Source organism: Helianthus annuus, chromosome 1 (assembly GCF_002127325.2).
Source record: "Helianthus annuus cultivar XRQ/B chromosome 1, HanXRQr2.0-SUNRISE, whole genome shotgun sequence".
NCBI classification, from domain to species: Eukaryota; Viridiplantae; Streptophyta; class Magnoliopsida; order Asterales; family Asteraceae; genus Helianthus; species Helianthus annuus.
In genome coordinates this window covers 51,666,482-51,672,746 of record NC_035433.2, presented here as the reverse complement: position 1 = coordinate 51,672,746, position 6,265 = coordinate 51,666,482, and the positions used below count along the sequence as shown (strand labels likewise).

General features: G+C 34.1%; 1 long non-coding RNA gene across 1 annotated transcript; it reads left to right on the top strand.

Moving 5' to 3' along the window:
* Positions 1–3,750: 3,750 nt before the first annotated feature.
* On the top strand, positions 3,751–5,988 carry LOC118482685. The gene is made up of 2 exons (XR_004868755.1): positions 3,751–4,023; positions 4,685–5,988. It is a non-coding gene; the product is annotated as an uncharacterized LOC118482685 (long non-coding RNA).
* The last annotated feature ends 277 nt before the right edge of the window (positions 5,989–6,265 follow it).

Sequence of the window (6,265 nt, the reverse complement as noted above, 5' to 3'; positions counted from 1 at the left end):
AGGTGGTTTGCCAAGGGATGCCTTTGAAGTGAACCAAGCACCCCTATTTATAGCCTGAACAGAAGCCCGGCCACGGCCCCGTGTCCGCTGGACACGCCCCCGTGGTCATCATCTTTCTCTTTCTTCATTAATTGCAATTATCTGCATTAGGCTCCACACGGCCCCGTGTAAGCTGAGCACGGCCCCGTGTGTAGAAGCGTATTTGTACTATCAAGATTTGCAAGATTCTGCGAATCTTAGCATTGACCACGCCCCGTGCTGAGTTAGGCACGCCCCCGTGCTGGGAATAGAAGCTTCTACAGCTTTGTCATTTTCTGCAGACACCTGACCACGCCCCCGTGTCCGCTGGGCACGCGCCGTGGTCAGCCTCCCGTTTCTTGTTTTTGCTTGGGGAGATGCTGTCGAGGGGTCGGGCATGCCACGTTTATTCCATTTCTTTGTATTTATGTTAGTTTTTGTTGTATATTTGTTCCTTTTGTTCATTTAAGCTCGTTTGGTCCTGAAAATACAAAAGGAAGACAAAAGCACACTTTTTCCAACATTAATACTAAAAAATGGTTAGTTTTATGCCTCATTTGATGTAATTTATATCTTACATTTTACACACATCAATCGCACTATAAATCTATTGTAGTACAATTGCATCCAACCGCTCCCATGAGTAGTCGGCGATGCTTCTTTGTCTTTGACGGCGTCTTTATCCTTATCAGAATCTTTAGAGGAAGAGGAGGGTGCAGTAGCAAGTATGGGTTTGGGTGCAAGATGATGATCAAGAACTAAAAAGGTGCAACAACGGATCCAGGAAAGTTCACACCAAAAGGTGTATTGACCGGTCTCCATCTCCGAGGTAAAAGGGATAAAGCTTTTGATGTTTGAAATAGTTGCATAGAATGTTAGGTTCAATGGTGAGGGAGAAAGAGAGGAAGATTGTGATGTGTGAGAATCAGGAAGGAAGGGAGAAGAAAACGAGATCCGGCAATTAGAGAGTGTCATGGTCTCTTGATACCATGAAAGCAATGGTGATTGTAAAAGGATCGATGATCCTCCTCTCTCATTTTCATTCCATATATTCTAGAAATACAATCCCTATATTTGGGAGATTACAACTGATTAATCACAATATATGGAAATGATATGTTTACTTAATATACGTATGTTATTACATACAATTCGCCATTCGGGTTATCTAGACCTAAAGATATCAAAGAGGGCGCACTCTTGAAGATCTCATGACGTATTTTTCTTTGTCTGGATATCGCATGGAAGTACAAAGATTTAATCGTTGGTGGATTAAATGGATCTACCACACATTTAGCTCGTAACATGTTCCTTCCGAGATCTGTCAAATCCGGTTGGATTTCACGCTCCTCCGGTGCCGGATTTCTCACCGGAGTCTCCTCATTGTACAACGTCCACCGGTTCGCCGAGGAGTTGTAGTTGTAGTTGTAGCTGTAGCTGGTGCGGTAGTGATTTCACCGTCGGTGATTGCCGGAATGTTTCCGTACATTCTCCGGTGAATCGGAGGTTGTTGATAAGAAGAATTTTCACGTCAATGTCACCGGTGAAAGGAAAAACAAAGATTTGAAGGTATAAATTGTGATTAACCTAATTGTGATGAACTAAATTTTGCAATTGAGTGTTTTTTGATGAAATTATGGCTTATGATTATATCTAAACTGTAATAAATGATCAAATTTTGCTTGGTGAAGAAGAGGAACAATATATTCAGATACGACGGCTGGTGGTTGTTGCTAGATGGATTTAGTGGTGTCGGTTGTTGGATACGGTGATGGAGGTTGGTTGAAGAGTGAGAGAGAGAAAGAGGGAGAGAGATTTCTGAAGAAGATAAGGTATATGTGCATTTATATATATGTTTTTTTTAAACAAATGAGTAAAATTACCAGTCTACCCTCATGTGCAAGGCACATGATCAGACTTAACTTAAAATTTTAACTTGATTAGTGGTAAAGGACGTAGGGTGTAATGAGTTTTACAAATAAAGGATTGCGACTGTAATTATTGAAGTTAAAGGCTATATATTACAATCCGATACAAATATAAAGGACGAAAAGTGTAATTTACCATATATATTTTTTGAACTACCCTTTTAAAAACATCTGAGCGTCCAATCCATCACAAATATTGTATGATTTGTTGTTGTAATGAGTTTTGATTAGGTAAATATCATTCTAGTGGTTCATCTATGACTCTATATGGTGCGTTCAACTTTGCGTATATTGTTGTAAAAATTGTGTATAATAAAATTTCCGCGCATACTTGCCTTCTAAATTTCACGTAATGCACGTCTTGTCTCGAATCCTTCTAGAGTTTATACTAGCTTACAACCCCGTGTATTACACGGGTTAAATGACGAAAAAAAATAAATTATAAACTTGTATATAATCCTTATTAATGAAATGACTTATTTAGATAAAATAGTAAAACAAAAGAACAGTTATATTTTCGCTATTCAAAATAATTTTCTAAGTTTTCACTTCTCTTTTGAGATACTATAATCCATTTTATTATGTCTTAAAAAAAAGTAACACTAAAAAATAAAAAAATAATGATCATAAAATTGTAAGTATTTTTAAAAATAATTATAAGTTATCGGGTTATGTTATGGTAAATGAATTGTAATTAAATTCTACAATGTATATTAATGATATAATAAATACTTTCATATAAATACTATCTTTAGATATATGGATCATGAGACAAGATACGAATATCATCATTACATAGAAAATATTACATATCAAAAAAATCATATTAAAAATAAAGTATACGTTTAAAAAAGTAGAACTAAAGTTTTTTAAACTATAAATTTGAGCGTCTACAACAACTTTTTTAATTAGTAGTTGACATTTAAATATTCAAATTAAATTTTTTATAATATTATATAATGTCTTTATTTAGCATGATGATAATGTCTTTAGTTGCGTAATACGAAATTAAGTTTAATATTTAAAACTCAATGTTATTAGGAAGTTGGACCATTTTTTAAGATGAAAACATATTGATAGTAACATAAATTTAAAATTGGAAGAAAATTTTGAACACATGTATTACACACGGCTTAAGGAAATATAATGTTATATACTTAATAGCAAAAAAAAAAAAAGTAATGTCTTTTAAAAACCATTTAGTGTTCGTTTTAAAGGTAATTTGGTATTTTATTTAGATAATCCGCTTGTAATTTTAGTCTTCTAAGTTATATACTATAAGTACTTGTACATGTCATTTGATACTTTATTAGTAATTATTGTTTATATCCAAATAATATATTTTATCTTAACAAATATATATGGTTAGGGTAAAATGAAAATTCCAATAAGTTGTGAGAACTTAGAGAACTTGGCCTTACAAAAGGTTTTTTGAATTTTTTTACAGGGGGTGTGAATGAGCGGTTAGAGACTCAGGACGTCAAACTTTTTGATTTTGGATTCAAATGGTTAAAACCAGTAAAACATAGGGGCTCAAAAAGTGTAACACCCCGAAAATGGGCTTGGTGATCAAATCACATTAGCATTAAAAGACGGGTAAAGTACCGTTAGTGGTAAAATTTACCCGGTAAATATTAGGATTTAAATAATTAATCCTAATGTTTAATAAAAAGTAAATAAAAAGCTTTTAAGGATAAAATGGATAAAAGGCCCGAGTTAACGGGACCTAAAATGAACTTAGTCATAAATATTCCCGAACCCGCTAAGTTAACTAGAAATGTAAAACCTAGTTAATAAGTGGGAATATTATTGAAAGTAATTTAGGTTGTAATCTAATTAATAACTAACCAAACACGAGGGACCAAAGCCGGGTAACTTGAAAATGAATTATAAACTTAAAAATAAAACACAAACACACACACACAAGAGTATGTGTGCGTGTGTGAGGATCGACCAGGAAGAGCTTTAGGGAGCTCAAACCCTAACTTCAACAAATCCATCAAATTGAAGGTCAAATCTGGTCCAAATCCGATGCATGAACACATATTAATGATCACCAAGTCGTGGGGATCACAAGGTATGTTGAATCTTATGATTTAGTGATACTTTGAAATTATGATGAACAATCATAATCAAAATTCTGGAATGAATGTTGAATCTATGAGTGTTATTGTGATGAAATCCATGTTTAGGAACAACCCTAGTTAATAATTTGATAAGCTAGTGTTGAAAAATAGAAATTTGATGATTACCCATATGTGTGCTAAGTGGGTTTTATGACAAGAAGATGAACACTTGAATTAGAGTGTTAAATTGATGAATATTGATGTTATGATACTAGTACTAAGTGTAGTTCATGAACACTAGACATGAGAGTTTGAATTTTGATGTTAATCTTGGTAAAAATAACTAGTTGTGAACTAGTTAGCAAATGTGTAGAAGTATGCTTATTAGGTGTTTGATAAAATGCCTAAATGAGAAGTAAAGTGTTGAAATTCAATTAAAACGTGTAATTGGCAAGTTTGACTAATTACATAAGACATGGGATAAAACAGGTTCCAATCATAATGTTGATTTGCCTTGATCGTGCATATTATATGATTAAAGGTAGTTGACTTTAGAAAGTCAAACTAACTAGTGATGAAGTCGAATAATAGTTTCGACAAAGAAAATAAGTAAGGTGAAATAGTCGTGATTGTTAATGACTAATCTAACCACCTTGTAAATGTTGAAAATAGTTTGACGCTCAACGAGCTAGGTGAAAGGCTTGGGGAAGGAAGCGGGTCAAACGAATCAAGAATGAAGGAAAAAGCATAATTCGGATGCAAGGTAAGTATAGCTTACACTAGTCTTATATGTTAGAATATTCTCTTATCGTATTAGTTACGAATAAGATAAATACATAATTTAAGTATGATGTTCCGACATGTAAACGTACGGAACAAGGTAGTCGAGCATGACAAGAAACCGTGTTGATGGTTTAAAAGAAATGAAAACGGTAAATTGGTCATGCGTTGACCATAACTATTTGTTTTGAAAGTCATTGTAAGGCGTAAGCCATGATAGGCTAAAAAGCGTTAAGAAAACGATTAATACGTGAAATGACCACTCGGTGTAAACCGAAGCGAGTCATATAGATGAGATGGTAATAAATATCATCTCGCCATCATAATCGGTCACTTAGACCAAATGGGTCAAAAGGTGAAAAATATCACCCTTTGACAATAACGACTAATGATTATCGTCGAGCTATATTATTTCAGGTGTAAATGTCAAATGGGTATTAGCAACGCCATGAATTAGCGGTTATAAAAGCAAGGTATTAAAAACGGGTCAATAGATTGATCTGCGCCAGGTATGTGAAATAGGGTAACACTCATTTAGAACATGTGGTTCAAGAGTGTTAAAAGAGGTCAAATGGACATTTGGTTACTTGATAAGTAAACCAAATGTTTTAAGTAATGAACATAGCGTTTAGAAAGCTTAATGACTTTTCAAACAAAATCATAGGTTAAAAGAGGGATTATGGGTCAAATATACTTTCAAAAGTCCTTCATTGTTAATAAAAGACTAAAATGGACCAAAACGCCCTTGGAGGCTAAATTGAACAAACAACCTTTAAAAGTTGTTTGGAAATGATTATTACGATTAAATAAATACATAGGACAAGTATAAAAGTTGAAAGATGTATTACGTTAGTCAAACGACTCTATTCGAGTCCTTGCCGTAAAATAATGAGTTGAGGGGTAAAACCCGGTTTGCATAGATTACCTTAGTAAACACACCATAAATATAGTTGTGGTGGAAGATCATTTGAAAAATATTGCGAAATTAAGAAGCTAGAAATAAATAATTATGAATTATGCGGAGAAGTGCTTAAATACCCTTAACGGGTCAAAATAAGCATTTGAGTACAAACGGGTTCAAGAATATACATGAACTCGTGAATTGAACCTAATAAGATAGACAACATTGAAATTACAAGATTTATGTGACATAGGAATCAAACAAATACGTTTGTTTGGTAAAACCGTGAATGGGTCAAAATTTGGTAAAAAGGGTAATAAGCCGAAGACTTAAAAGTCTTAAATTTTGTTAAGCCGGACGTCGAATTTTAACTCCATGTGATGGAGAATCAAATTACAATCACGTAGGAAGAAACGGTAGGTTAAACGGACAAGCGGTTTGAAAGATACGAAAGATTTCGTGTCAATTACGGCAAAAAGGAAACTGGACTGTTACAGAGTCCACCGTAACTTACGGTGCCACCGTAAGTTACGGTGGGGATGAAAATGATACGGTGGGTTTCTACTGTTGTA